The sequence below is a fragment of the Brachycentrus maculatus genome, unplaced genomic scaffold (genome assembly GCF_059751285.1).
Source record: "Brachycentrus maculatus isolate JH-2025_06_01 unplaced genomic scaffold, ASM5975128v1 h1tg000201l, whole genome shotgun sequence".
NCBI lineage: Eukaryota > Metazoa > Arthropoda > Insecta > Trichoptera > Brachycentridae > Brachycentrus > Brachycentrus maculatus.
The window spans coordinates 1,145,284-1,163,352 of record NW_028280952.1 but is presented as its reverse complement, the minus strand read 5'-3'; the positions used below and the strand labels follow the sequence as shown (position 1 = coordinate 1,163,352).

General features: G+C 27.7%; 1 protein-coding gene across 1 annotated transcript in view; it reads right to left on the bottom strand.

Moving 5' to 3' along the window:
- LOC148307369 (uncharacterized) overlaps positions 1-17,808 on the bottom strand; it is a 130,656-nt gene extending 112,848 nt beyond the window's left edge. The window contains exon 1 of the mRNA XM_088263589.1: positions 17,485-17,808. The gene's annotated coding sequence lies outside the window, so the exon portion shown is untranslated. The remainder of the gene's footprint in view (positions 1-17,484) is intronic.
- Positions 17,809-18,069: the final 261 nt, after the last annotated feature.

Genomic DNA, 18,069 nt, shown 5'->3' with positions numbered 1-18,069 from the left:
AAATCATAATATTATAGATGTCTTCACAGAGATGAAAAAAATTTAACGAGAAAAAAATATTCATCTGTTTTATTTAGTCGTATAATGTAGACCAGATTTGAATAAAATATTTATTCTGCATAATATAATTTTTTCCCTGTTGGGACTGTAATGTAACTTGATTTAAATCTTTTGGGGGTTTAATTTAGTACACATGTACAAGTTATTGTACACACTATTTTTATTGTTATTTTTAACAAATATAATCTTATAAATATAATCTGAGAGTATAATGTTATCTTAAATTAAGGATTAAAAACGTGCACACGATTAATTTTCTATCTAAACCTATACATTTTTATTTCAATTTCATTTTTTTGTTTTACTTTGTAAACACCACTATTTCTTAAAATCTATCATAACACATTATGTTTCTTTATGAAATAGTAATATTTACCAAGTAAAACTAAAATCAAAGATGTATAAATATTACCAAAAACTGACTGGCGAATCCACAAATGAAATGAGATTGATTTTTAATTAATGTTTTACTAATAAATACCACTTTTTGTGCTGTGGTATTAACGACGTAAAGCTTTTTTTATTTATTGTTTCGGCATTAACTTTGTGGTAAGACATAGTACAATGATTAAAGATAACACTTGATTTTTACCACTTGAGTTTTATTATAGACTACATGCTTCAGAAGTTAAACTTCCATCATTCAGGTCTGTATAATAACTAAAGATATAATTTATAATTTATTATACAGACCTGAATGATGGAAGTTTAACTTCTGAAACATGTAGTCTATAATAAAACTCAAGTGGTAAAAAACAAGTGTTTTCTTTAATCATTGTAAGCAAAGCTTTAATTAAAAATGGATAGATTTAACCACAAAGTGACTGCCGAATCAATTAATAAATTTATTCCTCCATCGTTTGGGTCGTCTTCCTAAGGGATGTGATTACCTGTCATACACAATGTACATATAGGTAAAATATTTATAATTACTTTTGTATTTATAATAAATACGACGCATTTTAATTCAAACATTAATAACTACAAATAATTATGGGTAAACAATCTAGAACCAAATGATTATTTTTTTAACGAATCGATTTTTTTTGTAAGAAAAATTATATGCGTCCAATGGCCTCCTCTATCATTGATACTCGTACAAGCTTCAGCGCGTTTGGAAAGAATTGGATCGTTTACTCTCAGATTGTAGACGTAGACTGTAGAAGATTTATGTACCCACACACCTTGCTCTTGAGATAGTACGGCGAAAAACGTCTGATGGTGTCAAATTGGGCGATCTGGGTGACCGCTTGTCCATATGATATCGCCGAATTTCGTTATGACGATACATTTGTCACAAGATAATAAGTTGAGCAGCTCTGTTCTCTATTGGGTGCATTTTTAAATAAAGAATGGCGTTGCATATAGAATTTATAGTTTTTGATAATGTCAAGTTAATTAAATAATATTATTTAATTATAAACTACGTTAAACTTATGAATAAACTATCCCTATGCATGGCAAATTATGCTTAAGAATATCTGCACTATGCAAAAACAAAACCGGACTCAGAAATGCCTATAAATTCAAAAAAGGCACTTCCATTATTTTTATTTTATTTTTTTGGGAATTTTACGGAACAGTTACACGAAGTCGTTCGCATAAGCAAGTATTACAAAATAACTACTTTTACTTTTCCAGTCACAAAATTCCGTATTTGTTAATTTGTGGAAAAGGTATTTTTAATGATATTTCTTACTTCATCCACGTGGTCTTTGTTGACAATCCAATCTTTTTCTTTAAGAATTGTATGAATAGGGAAATATTTTGTGGTGAAATACATACAAGATATGGACAGAACTGATATAAATAATGAATATGATGAGATGAATAATACATAAGTAGATATTGAAATAAAGTATTCTTCTTCTTCCATAACTTATTCGCGATCAATGGTGCATAGGGTACTGCATTAAATTAATATTTATAGACCACTCTGAGAATCGAACTACAAACCTTCAGCATGGTAATTAAACACGATAACAACTTTGGAGGCGGATAGCCTTACTTTTATAAAGATAAAATATTTTCTTGCAAATCTTAAGTTTAGGGGAAGTTATTCAACGATTGCCTTGAAAATTTGACACAAGTTTAAGAAAATAGTTTTTTTTACTCCAATGGTAGCGCCATGTGTTGAATATAACAGCAACACACGCAATACTAAACATTGATCATGGTGGACAGCGTGCTTCTTTACAACTGCAGTCAAGTATTTTTTTTATGGTTTGCATTGTTGATTCATAGATTTCTGATAAATTCATTGCTTCACGGGCATTGCAAAATGATACATATTAGAAAAAAGTGGTGTAAATTTTCTTTCCTTTTTATTCAATCAGACTGTGTCACAGCAACGCGTGACCCATTACAGCTTGATTATTTATAAAATAAAGAACAAGAAAAAAATTATAAGTATAATAATTCATTGGACTGTTATTTTTATTGAATGTGTTTACATATTTTAATTACATACATATACATAAGTATACCATAAATACACACACATTATAACCTTGATCGTATTCCACAAAAACACGTGTTTCAACAGATTACAATAAACCATTCTACGGACACTTAACAAGCAATCTGTTTGCTATTAAACATTGTAGAAAATAATTTCTACAGATATGTAAGCATACAAATAATCATATGCCTTTATTTTTATCAGTAATAGAAAAGTTCTGACCTATTAGTAATACGATAAATACAAAATCTTGAATATATTTTACTTTTTTGACAAGCGAAAAGTGACACATTTCAAAATATAAATATTCTAAATTATTATTCACAAGTGTAGTCAAGTAACTAACCACCACGCAGATTCCCCGCAAGGGTAGGTGGAGAGAATAAAACCCTACACTTATCTGTCTTTGCAATCAATTTTCGGCAGTCATACATCGGCTTATAAATACTCGCGGATTTTATCCACACCTGACCTGACCACTTACAATTGATTTAAATACTAAATAATACCAATACTTAATAACGCCGCCTCCATAGTGTAATGGTCATCGCGCTCGACTACCGTTCTGGAGGTCCCGGGTTCTATTCCCAGAGGGAGGTCTAATAAATATAAGTTCTTTTTTACCCTAATATTCATTCAATATTATCCTGAACTGGTACCTGAAGCGGAGGGCTGATCACCTTTCCTTCGTGTGTAAACGATCAAGATAACACTCTGTTTATATGACGCAGTGCCCTATGCACCATTGGGGTGCGGATAAGGGTAACGAGTAATACCAAGTTTTACCCATCCTATATATATATATATATATATATATATATATATATATATATATATATATATATATATATATATATATATATATATATATATATATATTATATATATATATATATATATATATATATATATATATATATATATATATATATATATATATATATATATATATATTTATATATATGTATATATATATATATATATATATATATATATATATATATATATATATATATATATATATATATATATATTTACATATATATATATATATATATTTATATATATTTACATATATATATATATATATATATATATATATATATATATATATATATATATATATATATATATATTAAATGTGTCTTCACTCTTCTGCAAAGTAAACCCAGATGGAGTTTAGTACGCCTTACGTATGAAGCCGGCGATAAGGAATGTCGCCAGTTGTATTCTTGATCTGAGTTTGCTTATAAAAATATGTGTTGTGATAATTTTGTATTGAAGTATTACACAATCAACAAAGGATTGTCAAGTGAGACGTTTTATTTGTCGAAAGTAGGTACCTAAATGAGTGCCATGTTATCGTGAATTCTAGGTTTATTGTGTTGATAAATATTGTATCGTATAAACAGCGTAAAGGCGTGGTGATACTTAATATCAGTAAACTGTTTATGTTTATTTTTCAATTTTATTTAAAACCATATTAAATCTTCTGTTTACAATAATTAAATACAGCAATTTTTATTTTGTAATATTTTTTCTCATGGTGTGTTATTATTAGCTAGTAAATTAATTTGAAAAATCACTAGACTATCAGTTTGATTTTTATTGAAATCTGCAGATAAATAAGGGAGACATGAAGGTTTAAACTCTAGATATTTTAATAAAATGAAAAACGGACACAGCTATACGTCATCAAATTTTACGTCATCGGGTGTGTTATGGGGTGTTTCCCTTTATTTATCTGTAATAGCAGTAGTGTGGATTCGTTTATGTGACGTCATTCGTTGCCAACTTACGAAACCAACGTTTTAACGAAGGTGACTTTTGCAAAAGAAAATTATGAATAAAAATATTGATTATATCGGCTGTTATAAACACAAAACGAGTCCTTTATATGTTGAGTATGTTAAATTAGAAATTCCTCCCGTCTGAAAATGATCCATTGTTGCAAAGCACAGCCTCATTGCCAGAATGTCTTCTAATAGAGAGAGGGAGAAACAAAAATTACTCATAGTTGTTGGTACTCTAAAACTATAATTTTGGAATGCCTACCTCATTCCGTTTGCCACATTCTTGAATCATATCCATTTTTAAATTACTGCCAATAACTAGAAAACCCAAAGCAGTATTAAACTGAATCCTCAATAATTTTATTTATTTGATTTTACTTTTTATTCTATCGGATTATTCACACTGCAAAAGATATATAAATATTACATTATCATCTAAACGACGAAGGAAGTCTGAGCATCTGTAAAATATCATATTGTCATACATAAGAAGAGAGAAGCCCGAACGTCTTATATATATTTAATAATATTACGAAAATTTATATAGAAGTATGAGCATTTATAATACATTATACAGTCATATAAAAGAAGATATAAAAGTCTGAGCCTCCCAGAGCTTACGACCTGGAACTATACGATGTAAATAATCAAAAAAATTGTATCTAGTCATTTATATAATCAAACGGACTATTGTGCATGAGTATCATCGTTGAACAACAAACTATACAAAAATATCAAAATCCTTTAGTACACAACCATGATACACGATTTACACACACGAAGGTTTGATAGTCCCAAGAATTAACAATAGATATGGAAGTCGAACACTGCAATTTACCGTTCCGAACATTTTTAATTTGTTGCTGACGGATGTTAGAGGTCAAAATAAAATATGGAACAAAGACAAAATAAAGGAATGGGTTAATGATGAAGAGTTAATTTTATGAAAATTGTAAAATGTTTTATATTCTTAATTATTTTCTCTTTTTTGTGTCTATATTAGGTTAAAATCGTTAAAAACAATGAAAATGTATTAAAAAAGAACTCCACCGAAAAGACATACAAGGTGGCTTGGTGGGTCTCTGCAAAAAAAGGTTATAAATATGTATAAATTGTGATTTAAATAAATGTATACAAATAAAAAAAAAAAAAATTAAAAATTAAATAATAATAATAATAATAATAAATGTAAGTTAGCAGTTTATACAAAAGTGTATAAAGTGATTATTTAAGTCGTAAGACCATTTTAGATTTCCACCCCCTTTAAATAAACATTAAAAAAATCGATATACGCTTCATCTCATTAACAATATTTTTTTCACATCACATCTTTAGTTTTCCCATCTAAAATATTTTTAATTTATTGTGTACATCCTGTTTTAAATAATATTTTTTTCTGATACAAGGAAAAATACTATAAAATTTTATATTATGTAATACTAAGAACAATACATTGGAAACGATAATGAAACACGGAATGTTAACGGCTATGTAGAAAACATAAGACAATAATTACACGCGTATTATGAAAGATAAGGAATGGCAACAATTTATTTGAAAATTCACCAAGTACAACCATAATACATACATAGTATGGAACAAAATATGTAAGCCAATTATTCGTGCCATAAACGTGAATTTATTCTATTTTTTTCTTTTATTTTAAGTTTTTTTTCTTTTAGTGATTTATCGTCTTTTAAAAATGTTTTTTTATACGTTTGTTGAAACACTGACTCCTTTATTATTTTGTTCATAAAATAAATTTTGAAAAATCATTTTCTAATCACGTCAAAGTACTGACAGAGAAAAACTATAAATGTTTTATTTAAGTTTTTTTAAATAAAAAGGAAATTTTGGGTATGTATTATTTACTGAAATATTTAGATTTCATACTAATTTCTGTGAGCCTAAGCGGCTCACAGAAATTGTGGTAGAGTTGGTTCGAACCGAGAAACTCTGACTTAAGAGTCCGCGACACTAACCACGGGACCGCAACCCGACAAACACATATCTTGGTGGGACTGCATTCCATGTAATAAAATAACAACTTTATAGTTTTATATATTTATTTTAAGTTTCCACCAATCTGATGATGTCAGTTACGACGAAACCCGGTCTCCGGATAAATAAAATTAATGTGGAAAAAAACTATAAAGTTGTAATTTTATTATATAAACGTTTGCCCGCTGATTATTTCAGAGCTCAAATCTGGTAGTAATTTGCGTATTTCTAGATTCGCATATATGTATTTGACAATTTAACATGCTTATCAGAGCACATATCTTGTAGTATTTTGCGTATTTCTAGATTTTTTATGTATTCGATCATTTACTACGCTAATCAGAGCACATAAATATCTGGTAGTATTTTGAGTGTTTCTAGCTTCTTATTTATGTATTTGACAATTTAACACGCTTATCAGAGGACATATCTGGTTGTATTTTGCGTATTCTTCTAGCTTATTGCGTATTTGATAATTTAACATAAGCAATTTAAGTTTTAAGTAGTAAAAAACAGAGAAAAAGTAACGCATACAATCCCAATCAGGTTACCAAAAAAGTAACAGTTACATACATTTATTAGTAACATATCTAATATTTTCATATAAATATACAAATATCTAATCGAAAATTGAATTAAACAGGTCGTGGAACTATGTTGCCGTATGCGTTTATTACTGTTTACAAAAGAAAGTATTTTTAGAACAAAATTTTAACGAGTGCAAAACAAGTCAAATTGATTGATATTCAACACGTTGATTTTAAATTTCATGTAAAATTGGACCGAAATAACTGATATGTATATTTTTCAATGAGGTATTTGTACAGCCGTTTTTTGGAGATAAAATATCAATTCTTTTTATTTCACACACCTACATATCGGCGCCTTAGAGCATCAATATTGTATCTAAACTTTTTCATCATAACGAAATATTTCAAATATTAAAATCAAACATTAATTTTAAGGGTCTCCTAAGTTTTATATTTTTAATAAGCAAAAATTAAAATCGCGATAATTGTTTCGCCTTATTGGGGTATTATAAAAATACGTCATAAAATCAAGAACAGTAGTTTAATAATGCCTTAACAAGGCGAAACAATTGTAGGAAATTTTATTTTTACGTGTTTTAAAAATAAAAATATACATATAAGTGGGCCCTTAAAATCTGTGTTTTATTTAATTATTATTCAATATTTAAAATGGGGTTCTACAAATTAAACGCCAAATCAATATTACCAAATATCTCCACCTATCTGCATTCAAATGTATATAGAAATTTATTTAGTTTCAAAAATATTGGTCAGAAAAAAAGTCTAACTACATACGTTTTTGTTTGAATTCTCTAGAAATAAATGTTACAAAGCTTTGGTTTTTTTAATGAATATCTTCTATTTTAATCTAATAAAATGTGAGTTCGTGCAATCTTATGTATATGCAAGAAACATTTTTCTTTCAATAAATTAGTAATGAATTGAATAATAATAATATTTAAAATTTCGCTATCGAAAATCAATAATTTTCGATTCCAATACTTTTTTTTACTTTAAAACGTTATTGCTCTCAAGCGACGGTATTGAAACGTGTTATTCTAATATGTCTCTACATTAGTCTTTATTTGTTTTCTTATTTTTAGACAAAATTAAACACATGTCGTATTTTAGTTTGCACATAAATATTATTATGTCTTTATAATTTTACTTCTGTGACGAATGTTATTATATAATTATCTTGATATTAAAACTGCGCTTTTGTATATGTGGCATTTTAAATTCCACACACATTTGAGCAGTTTACTCACTCCTTCCATTAATTCACATTTGAAGATTTTTTTCATTATATCGTCAAATCTTATTAAACGAAACAATAGCCTTCACATCTTTTCACAACGGTTTTAAATACTGTCGTCTTTTTAGTAAAGTTTTCCAGAATAAGTTACTTGAATAACTTTATAATGCCAGCTTTAATGCCCGGCTTGTATTTTCTATGCTCCACGAATACCGCGATTCATGCAATCGTTCATTATGAAGAAAAAAAATCGAACATTTAAAATACATAATTTCAGTAAAACACTGAAATAAGATATACTTCTACAAACTTAACTTTCTTTACTGCTTAATTTTTTACTTTCAAATTGATGTCTTTGAGAATAATCGTTATTTTATCAGATACAATATTACAGGATTTTACCCATAAAATATGTGTTTTATTGTTACCAAAAATCCACAATCATATTTTTAGACTAGAAATAATATATTAATCCTTTTAAGAAAATACTCACAATAAAAAAGAACTCGTATTTCAGAAAACACTTAAGTGTTTCTATATTTAAGCACGTTTGTTCCATGAAATATTCCTGAAAGAACTTGTACGTAACTTAATTCAGCAGGCATATGTATGTATGATTGGGTGATTAAAGGCGTATGTCGAGAAGATGAGGACTAACGACACTCATTACATAAAAGGTTACTGAACGTTAACGTGAAGTCGCGGAGAGTCAGGAAACGTGACAACGTACTGACAAATGTAGGGCTTGACAAAGAAATTATTGGAGACAAGAATTATTACACCTCAGGAAGTGGAGATGAAAGATATTTTCATAATATCGAGCTCTTTCCGGTAGAACATCGTACGTTCTCGTTCAAAGAAACTCATTTCAAAACGTATTTATTTGTTTGAGAGAAAACAAACCGTAGAACGGGGCTACTTGAACTTTGATGTCTTACTTGAGCCCAGTACAAAAAAATATATATGGATCGTGGTATCGATCGAAGTATCGTGACAATAAGTGTCGCCTGTTAGGGAAACAATGAATCATGTCTATACGTTCATTATTGTAGACAAGGAACAGATTTTAAAAAAATGTACCTGGCTCAAGTAATACATCAAAGTTCAAGTAGCCCCGTTCTACGGTACAGTTTATTACAAAATACATTAAAAAATAACAATTTTGCAATACTATTTTATAAAACAGATCATTGTAAAGCTATAAGAGTTTAAACACTCTCCTTATCCTCCATTGTTTACTTTGTGTAATACCACTTTTATAAACCCTTACTCGTGACTACCGGTTTCGAAAAATCATTCCATCGACAGGTCATTGTAATAAAAATTTTACGATATGATATTCCTATAAAAAAATTTAAAAAAAATTTTTTTTAATATTTTACTTAAGTTTTATTAATTAATAGTTATAACTTAATTATAATTTTTTAATAGTATTCTATCACAGCATAATTTTTATTATTTCATAAACATTAACACTCACATTATTCGAAAGCAAGCAATAACATGTTGAATAAGATTTCAACAACGTCATATATCAGAAAAACTTGATTATTCAGGAGATCGTTTTTAAAGTTTCAAAATATAATAAAATGCATTAAAAATAAGTATCAAGCCACTTATTGAACTTTTTACTGTGCAACAGATCTTGTTAAGTAAAACCTGAATGTTTTTTCTCCATTTGAAAAATATTTAGTATGTTTAAAAAAATTATTAAGCATACCTTTTCTTCAAAATGCAAAAATAACACTTTCTGCCTTGTAACGGGTAAATATTTAGTTAAAAATTTGCTGCTTTTGGTGGTATACTCGTATAGCACATTTTCTGGGCATTCCGAAAACTGAAAATTTACGATTTTTGAAATATGACGTTGTTGAAAGGAGTGAGGATATGTTTATGTTCTAGATTTTTAAAAAATATGTATCGATATAATAGTGCAAGTTTTAATATTATTCATTCTAAAGAGTCGTGTATATTATTTGACAAGTACGAGTATTCCCTTATGCCAAACGATAAATTCGACAATGTGATTAGCTAAATGCGCGGCAATGCATACTGCAGTGAGCGTCATACACTTGCATATGTAATACGTATATTTTGTTATGTTGACTGTGTTTACATGTTGCGATAATTTGCATCGTCATTAGTACGAGTTGAATGCTTCATATGTAACTGAATTGAAAACTAGTTTATGTGTATTAATTTTGTTACCGCCTCCGTAGTGTTATGGTCAGCACACTCGGCTGCCGTTCTGGAGGTCCCGAGTTCGATTCCCAGGAAAAGTCGAGTAAATAAAGTGATTTTTACACTCTAATATTTATTCAATATAACCCTGGACTGGAACTTGAAGCAGAGGGCTGATCACCTTTCCTTCATTGGTGAGCGGAAATGGATCGAAGAAGAATTCAGTACCAATTTTTTTGCATTTTGTACTATTTGTAAATTTTTGTACATGTATGTATATATTACTTTAATTAAAGTAAATTAATCCACAGAATGGTAAATCATTCAACAAAAAAAATTGTTTTTTGTTTTATAAAATAAATTTTTCTTTCCATTTCGTGTTTCTATAATATAAACAGACACGCATTTTTTTTTAATAATTAAAATAAACCGTGCTTAATAATATTTCAAATATCTCCGAATACGATATATCTTCACCTTTTTTCCGCGAACCAATAAAGCATTGTGGAATTATCACAACGTTACCAATATTATAATTATGGCGATAATTTTTATTAGTACAAATATTTAATATAAATGAACCTAATTATAGTGTTTAAATAATGACAAAGAACGTTCAAATATTGCATCATACTTCATAAATATGTACTCAAGTAAAACAGTTTTCAAAATTGTCTGACTTCTTTCAGACAGGAAGTGCATTATATGACAAGGATTCACTTGAGGAAAGTTAAAAGTTTATAAAAGTTTAATATTGCCTTAAATATAATCAAAAGTTACAAAATAAACCCTGGCTAATTCAACCTTCACAAATCGCTATTATAAATTAAATAACTTTTCATCGAAGTATTTCGTTTAAAAAAATACATAATATGTATCATATTAAAATTATACCATAAAATATTCAATCATTAAAGATGAGATTATTTTTTAAGATCTTTTTACGGAGTGTGTGGAAGTTTTTGGTAAAGGGAATGTAATTAAATATGAGTATTTTAATGTTTTAGAATTTAATAAACCCTGATGATGACAAGGTTCTTGTCGAAACCGGTAGGTTAAAGTGTAGGTACTAATAATAAAAAAGTGCTTAAAACAGATTTGTTTAATTTTATAAAGTTTAAGATGAGATAATTCGTTTATTTATATTTATATTTTGTTTTCTAAATTAAAAGCTTGATATAATTCTTATATGATATGATTGGCTGATTGTAGTGACACTAGTTGAGAAATAAGTATTTATGTAGCTTGCTCCGCGAGAACTTTGTCCATATTGAAAATCATACCCATGTGTGGAAGGTTCCGAGACCACTGCAAACATACAGATTTTAAAAAAATATTGCAATATGGATAAACAATAATGGGCAGAATGGTGAACGTTGTACATGTATATAAAGTGATCGCTTAAGCCATCCAAATACCAGATCATAAGCTCTGAGATACTAAGACTTCTTTCATTTATTAAGGAAGGATATATTTTTCATGTTATGTTGACATCTCATCCGTAGACTGAATCATCTAGTGTCTATATATGTAATAAATAATGTATTTAATTATTTCTATAATATTTTTTAGTTGCCTTAAGAAGTTCTCCTTGCTTATTATGTGCAAGGATTTATGGCATATTTAGTTTATATTTCTTTAAAATAATGGTAAATGTGTATAGTAAATAATAAATCAATAAGATTGACCCCTAAAAAAGATACAATGGATTTATTACCTTATATCAATCAAGATTTTTCACATAGCGCTCACTCCTTTCAAGAACGTCATAAATCAAAAAACGTGATTTTTCAGGAGATCGTTTTTAAAGTTCAAAAATATAACACAATGTATTAAAAATAAGTATCAAGCTACTTATTGAACTTTTACTGTGCAACTGATCTTTTTAGGTAAAACTTGAAGGTTTTTTCTCCATTAGAAAAATATTTAGTTCATTTAAAAAAATAATTAAACAATACCTTTTCTTCAAAATGCAAATACAACATTTTTTGCCCTGTAGCGGGTAAATATTAAGTTAAAAATATGCCTCTTTTGCTGAGATGTAGTACATTTTCTGGGCATTCCGAAAACATGCACAACTGGAAATTGACGATTTTTGATTTATGACGTTCTTGAAAGGAGTGAGCGATAGGTCATTCATTTGTCTCATTCGTCTTGTCATATTTTCTAAATAAGACACCACTAAATCTGATCTTTATGTCCTGTTTCCTCATTTATTTCTGTCATCTGCATACATTCTTTTGCATATTGTTTCCAATTTAATTTTGTTTTTAGTTAAGGTACATCTTGTGATGGCTTCTCATCACATTAAAAAAAGATGTTTGTCTAGTTTTAAAACGGAAGAGGTATTCTCAAAATGCTCCATGATAATAAATAATATTAATATTGATAACATTTTCACATGAACTCTTATAAAGTCTAAATTAAACTCTTCCTAGGCAAACTCCTGCAAGAATGTTAGTTACGGCAGTTAGTTTAGTTTAGAAAGCGACAATATGCGGAGTCGGAGGCAAAACTAGAACTAGTTAATACGGATTCCCAGTGAATAGGCTGCTGAGATATTCGCGAACAACTCTCGACAAGTTTATACACGGTGGCGTAAAATTAATAACCCTATCGAAAGATGGTATATTTTTTTTGCAAATGGCGTCGTACGTCAATCATATTTGACATTTGTGAACTAAACAGCTGCAGTATACAAAGGGATTCATGAATAACTTAAATAAAATAAATAATAATAAAAAACAGTAATTGAAGTCTTAATTTAGATTTTTTTTGTTAAATGGAAAGATATCTATCAAGTGGCTGCTGCCAGTGTTGATACACATTTTTGTGCGTTCTGCCAATTTGTTTGTATACTGCAGCTGTCTAATTCACACATTTCAAATATGATTGACGTACGACTTCATTTGCAAAAAACATCTTCCGATAAGGTGATTAATTCTGTGCCATCCCGTATAACGTAACATGAACAGACCGTTTTGAACGTTGTTCATATTTAAAGAACATTCAAATGTAAATTAGACATGCCTTTGAATCTCATTTATTATGATTACCTTTTTGAGCGTGAATGACTCATTTTATTATGCATAGATAAAAATAAAGTATAACTTATCTGACATAATCCTAAACCATACAAAACATGATATAATGAATAACATTTTGCATTAAGTATGATAAATGTTATCTTGTCATATTTTATTCTTGCAGTGCATTTTGTTGTAATTATGCAACATAATTTGCGTTAAAATGTGAATGTAATATTTTCTCATTTTTTTAATTTTCTCATTTGTTTATTTTAAATGTGCTTCTTACCTTATGTTCAAGTAGTTTAAATTTAGTATGAAACTCGTTTTTATTTATTTTTTAATATTCCCATTGTGACTCATTGGTCTTCATTCTCTCTCTCATAAATGTCGGACCGTTATAATTTCATTTTAACGACCTGAATGGAATGATTATTCCGAAACCAGTAGTCACGAATTGGTGTATTTTTCAAAGTAGTATTACACAAAGTGAACGATGATTAATTTGGAGAGTGTTATATTACCATACCACAAAGTTAACAATGATTAAAATAAACAAAAAAATGCATTTTTAATTTTTTTATTCGTTTGGCGTTTAATTTGTAGAACTCCATTTTTAATTTATGTATTAATTGTTAAATCAAACACAAATTTTTTGAGTCTACTGAATTGTATTTTATTGTTAAAAAAACACAAAAATTAGTATTGTGACAATTCTTTTCCCTAGTTATGGCATTTACAAACGAATGAAAATGCAAATTGAATGAAAATTCGTTTAAAAATGCCACAACTAGGCGGAACACTGTCACAATATTAATTTTTACGTGTTTTTTAACAATAAAATACGACCCAAAAAAATTTGTGCTAGATTAAACTATTAAACATTTTTTAATTTACTCAATTATATATACTAAACCCTTGAACTTCCTCGAGCCTAACATATACATTATTGAGGCACTCACAATAAAATACGCTGTGTCGGGCATAATATCAGCGAATTGTTGTACTCATATCGACTTCCATTGTGCCAGCGAAGATAAGCGCAGTATATTACATACGTTAATATGAGTGCGAGTATAAAAATGTAAATAATATTACATATATGTAAGCGCAGACAGATAGACATGAAGAAGTGATAACACACATTTCGACATTTCAGTAAATTTTAGTAGTTCAAGGATGTCGTATATATTTATGAACGGTTTTATGCATGAATGAGATATTACATGACGAGTCTTTGGTATTGACATTGGCCCCGCGCAGAAAAGCTGTTCGCATCGGTAGTCCTTCCGTACAGTAATTGAATAAAAATAAGATAAAAAATACACTTTTTCACGAAGGACATTTCGCTTTTTAATCAAAAAGGCCTTTTGAAAAGGAGGAATAACCGGGGCGATTGTTGCATAGGAAAAAACGGAGACATATCGCTCACTCCTTTCAACAACCTTTTATATAAAAAAAACTAGATTTTTCAGGAGATCGTTTTTAATGTTTAAAAATGTAATAAATTGTATTAAAAATAAATATCAAGTCGGTTATTGAACTTTTTACTGTACAACAGATCTTTTAAGGTAAAACCTGAATGTTTTTCTCCACTTGAAAAATATTTTTTTAAATATTTAAATAATACCTTTTCCTCAAAATGCAGAAACAACACTTTCTGCCCTGTATCGAGTAAATATTAAGTAAAAAATATGCCGCTTTTGCTGGGATATAATACATTTTCTGGGCATTCCGAAAACATGCACAGCTGAAAATTGTCGATTTTTGATATATGACGTTGTTGAAAAGAATGAGCGATATTTGAGCAACGATGTTAGTATACAGATAAAATGTATACTTTAATTTTTTTATTGTTTTAATATAGTATGCATTATAATATATGCAAATGTGGATGATACGAGTATATTCCATAAGGATTTTTCTTATATTTCTGGAATGATTTTCAAAATACATACATGGAACAGTAAACAACATATATGCATATTGTACTTATACGAGAGGCGCCGTGGCATAGTTGGGTAGACGCTTGACTACGAAACTGGCGTCACGGATTTGATTGCCGCCAAGTACACATTAAAATCAAGAAAAAAAAATCCTTTATAAAGATAAAAATAACAAAATTAAAATTAAAAACTCGTAATTATATTGAAATTTCACTCTCGATTCTCACCTATTTATCGAATCGCAAAATATAGAAGTTTCACTTCAAAAAATATTTCACGGCGTAAATATGCAAAATGTGAACCAACTTCAATGATACAGAAATATGGATGGTTTAAGAATCAATTTTTTTTACATTTTTTCAACAACTTTGGTACATTGTGACCGTTGAAACAAAAAAGTATTTAAATATCACTTAAAAAACGATTTCAGTAACGTACATAAAAATATTCAAATAATAACCTATATTTTTAACAAAATAAATAATACCTACCTACATAAAATACACAAATAATATAATATCAAGTTAATAAAATATAAAGTACAATGTACTGCGTTCTGTTATGTAGGTAATTATACATGTGCTCATTACATAAAATGTCACATCGAACACAACCGAATTTATTTATTACAGTATTTTTTTAATATCCACAATACATCTCATTAAAGTAATACCATTATTTGAATGATTACTATTTGATTTGAGAAAGGATTAATGCATATATATATATATATATATATATATATATATATAAATATATATACATATAAATATATATATATATATGTATATATATATATATATATATATATATATATATATATATATATATATATATATATATATATACATATATATATATATATATATATATATATATATATATATATATATATATATATATATATATATATATATATATATATATGTATATATATATATATATATATATATATATATATATATATATATATATATATATATATATATATATATATATATATATATATATATATATATATATATATATATATATATATATATATATATATATATATATCGCTCACTTCTTTCAAGAACGTCATAAATCAACAATCGTCAATTTAGTAGTGCATGTTTTCGGAATGCCCAGAAAATGTATTATATCCCAATATATTTTTCAAATGGAGAACAAACCTTCAGGTTTTACCTAAAAAGGTCTGTTGCACAGTAAAAAGTTCAATAAGTGGCTTGATATTTATTTTTAATACATTGTATTATATTTTTAAACTTTAAAAACGTTCTCCTGAAAAATCAAGTTTTTTTTATTTATGACGTTCTTGAAAGGAGTGAGCGTTATATATATATATAGTGTGTGTGTGGTGTGTTTAAAAAATCATTATTATAAAAAAAAACACAAAACTCAATATCTATTGTGGGTTAAAGACGAATAATTTGACAATTTTTTTGTTTATTTATTTAACTTTTTAACGATTTTATGATTGTATTCTCTGATTTTTTCTTTCTTTTTAACGTCTAATGCATAACTTTATAATAATTGATTATAAATTGTGGGAAATACCTTTATTATTTTGTTAATCATAAAATATTCATCAGGATTCCTTTAATTTTGTAAAAATATGATAATTTTCTAATACTCGACTTTAACTGGTTAATATTTCTCATCCTCATCGATAGTACCACTTGACCTTAATAAAGAAATTTAATTATGAAATCTCAACAATAACAAAAATTATCATGCCAAATACTAAAAACATATTTAAAACGGTTTACTGTGTTCAAAAAAGTTCTACTTATCACTTTAGTTGTAACTCTCTACCTTTTAAATTTGTGTTATGATTAAATCATTTTAAATATCAAATAAATACACAATTATGAGTCCCAATTTTCGCATTTTCATTATTCAAATCTTCAAGCAAACAATTTTTTTCTTAAGTATTGCTTCATCGGTGTATGTAAAATTCGAATAAAATTTCTAATGTGAAAAATAAAAATTATCAACCTTTAGAATTGATTTTAAAGTACAAGAAAAAATATTTAGTCGTCTGGATATAAAAAGAAGATGATTTGCCATTTATGTATGCAAATTTAATTTATGTGAATAATCGTCGTAAATAGTTAGTAAAATGCAATCTATTTTATAAGAAAAACATAAACAATTTGATGGAACTTCCAAGTATCACCATTTTTTCATTATGAAAATAATTAATTATTTAAAAAATAAATGCAAACCTTTTTTTTCTTCAATACGATTGATCACTTTTATATATACAATGTATAGAAATTCCCAATGCCAGTAAGATCACAAAAAAAACTTTTAAACTGAAATATTCTATTAGAATATCTTTATTCACTTTTTTCACGTAAACTAATTCTCCAATTCATTCGGAACAATTAATAACACCACAATCACAAAATTTCACGCCATTTTTACAGCTTTAATCCCATTAATACTTGGAAAATTAGTACGCACTTTGATACTTTTCGAATGAAATTCGCTCGGAAAACTGATTTCGCGACACGCGACCGACCGGATCGGCAGACGCACGAAAACTGAACTGACGTACTATGTAGACACCTAAAGATTCTCTTTTTCAAACTTGGAACGTTGCATAGAAACGTTTGGAAAATTGAACAATAGTCACAACGCCTACTTATTTTTGGAATATTTCGTTCTTATTTCGTTGTTTCGCGAAATTAATTCGGTGTTTGACTAAACAAAGTTTTTTTGAAAGAACTTTTTGTTCAGTATCGAGAATTTAAATACGTATTCAAACGTTAATAGCGTGCAACAATATTAGAATTATGCACAAGTAC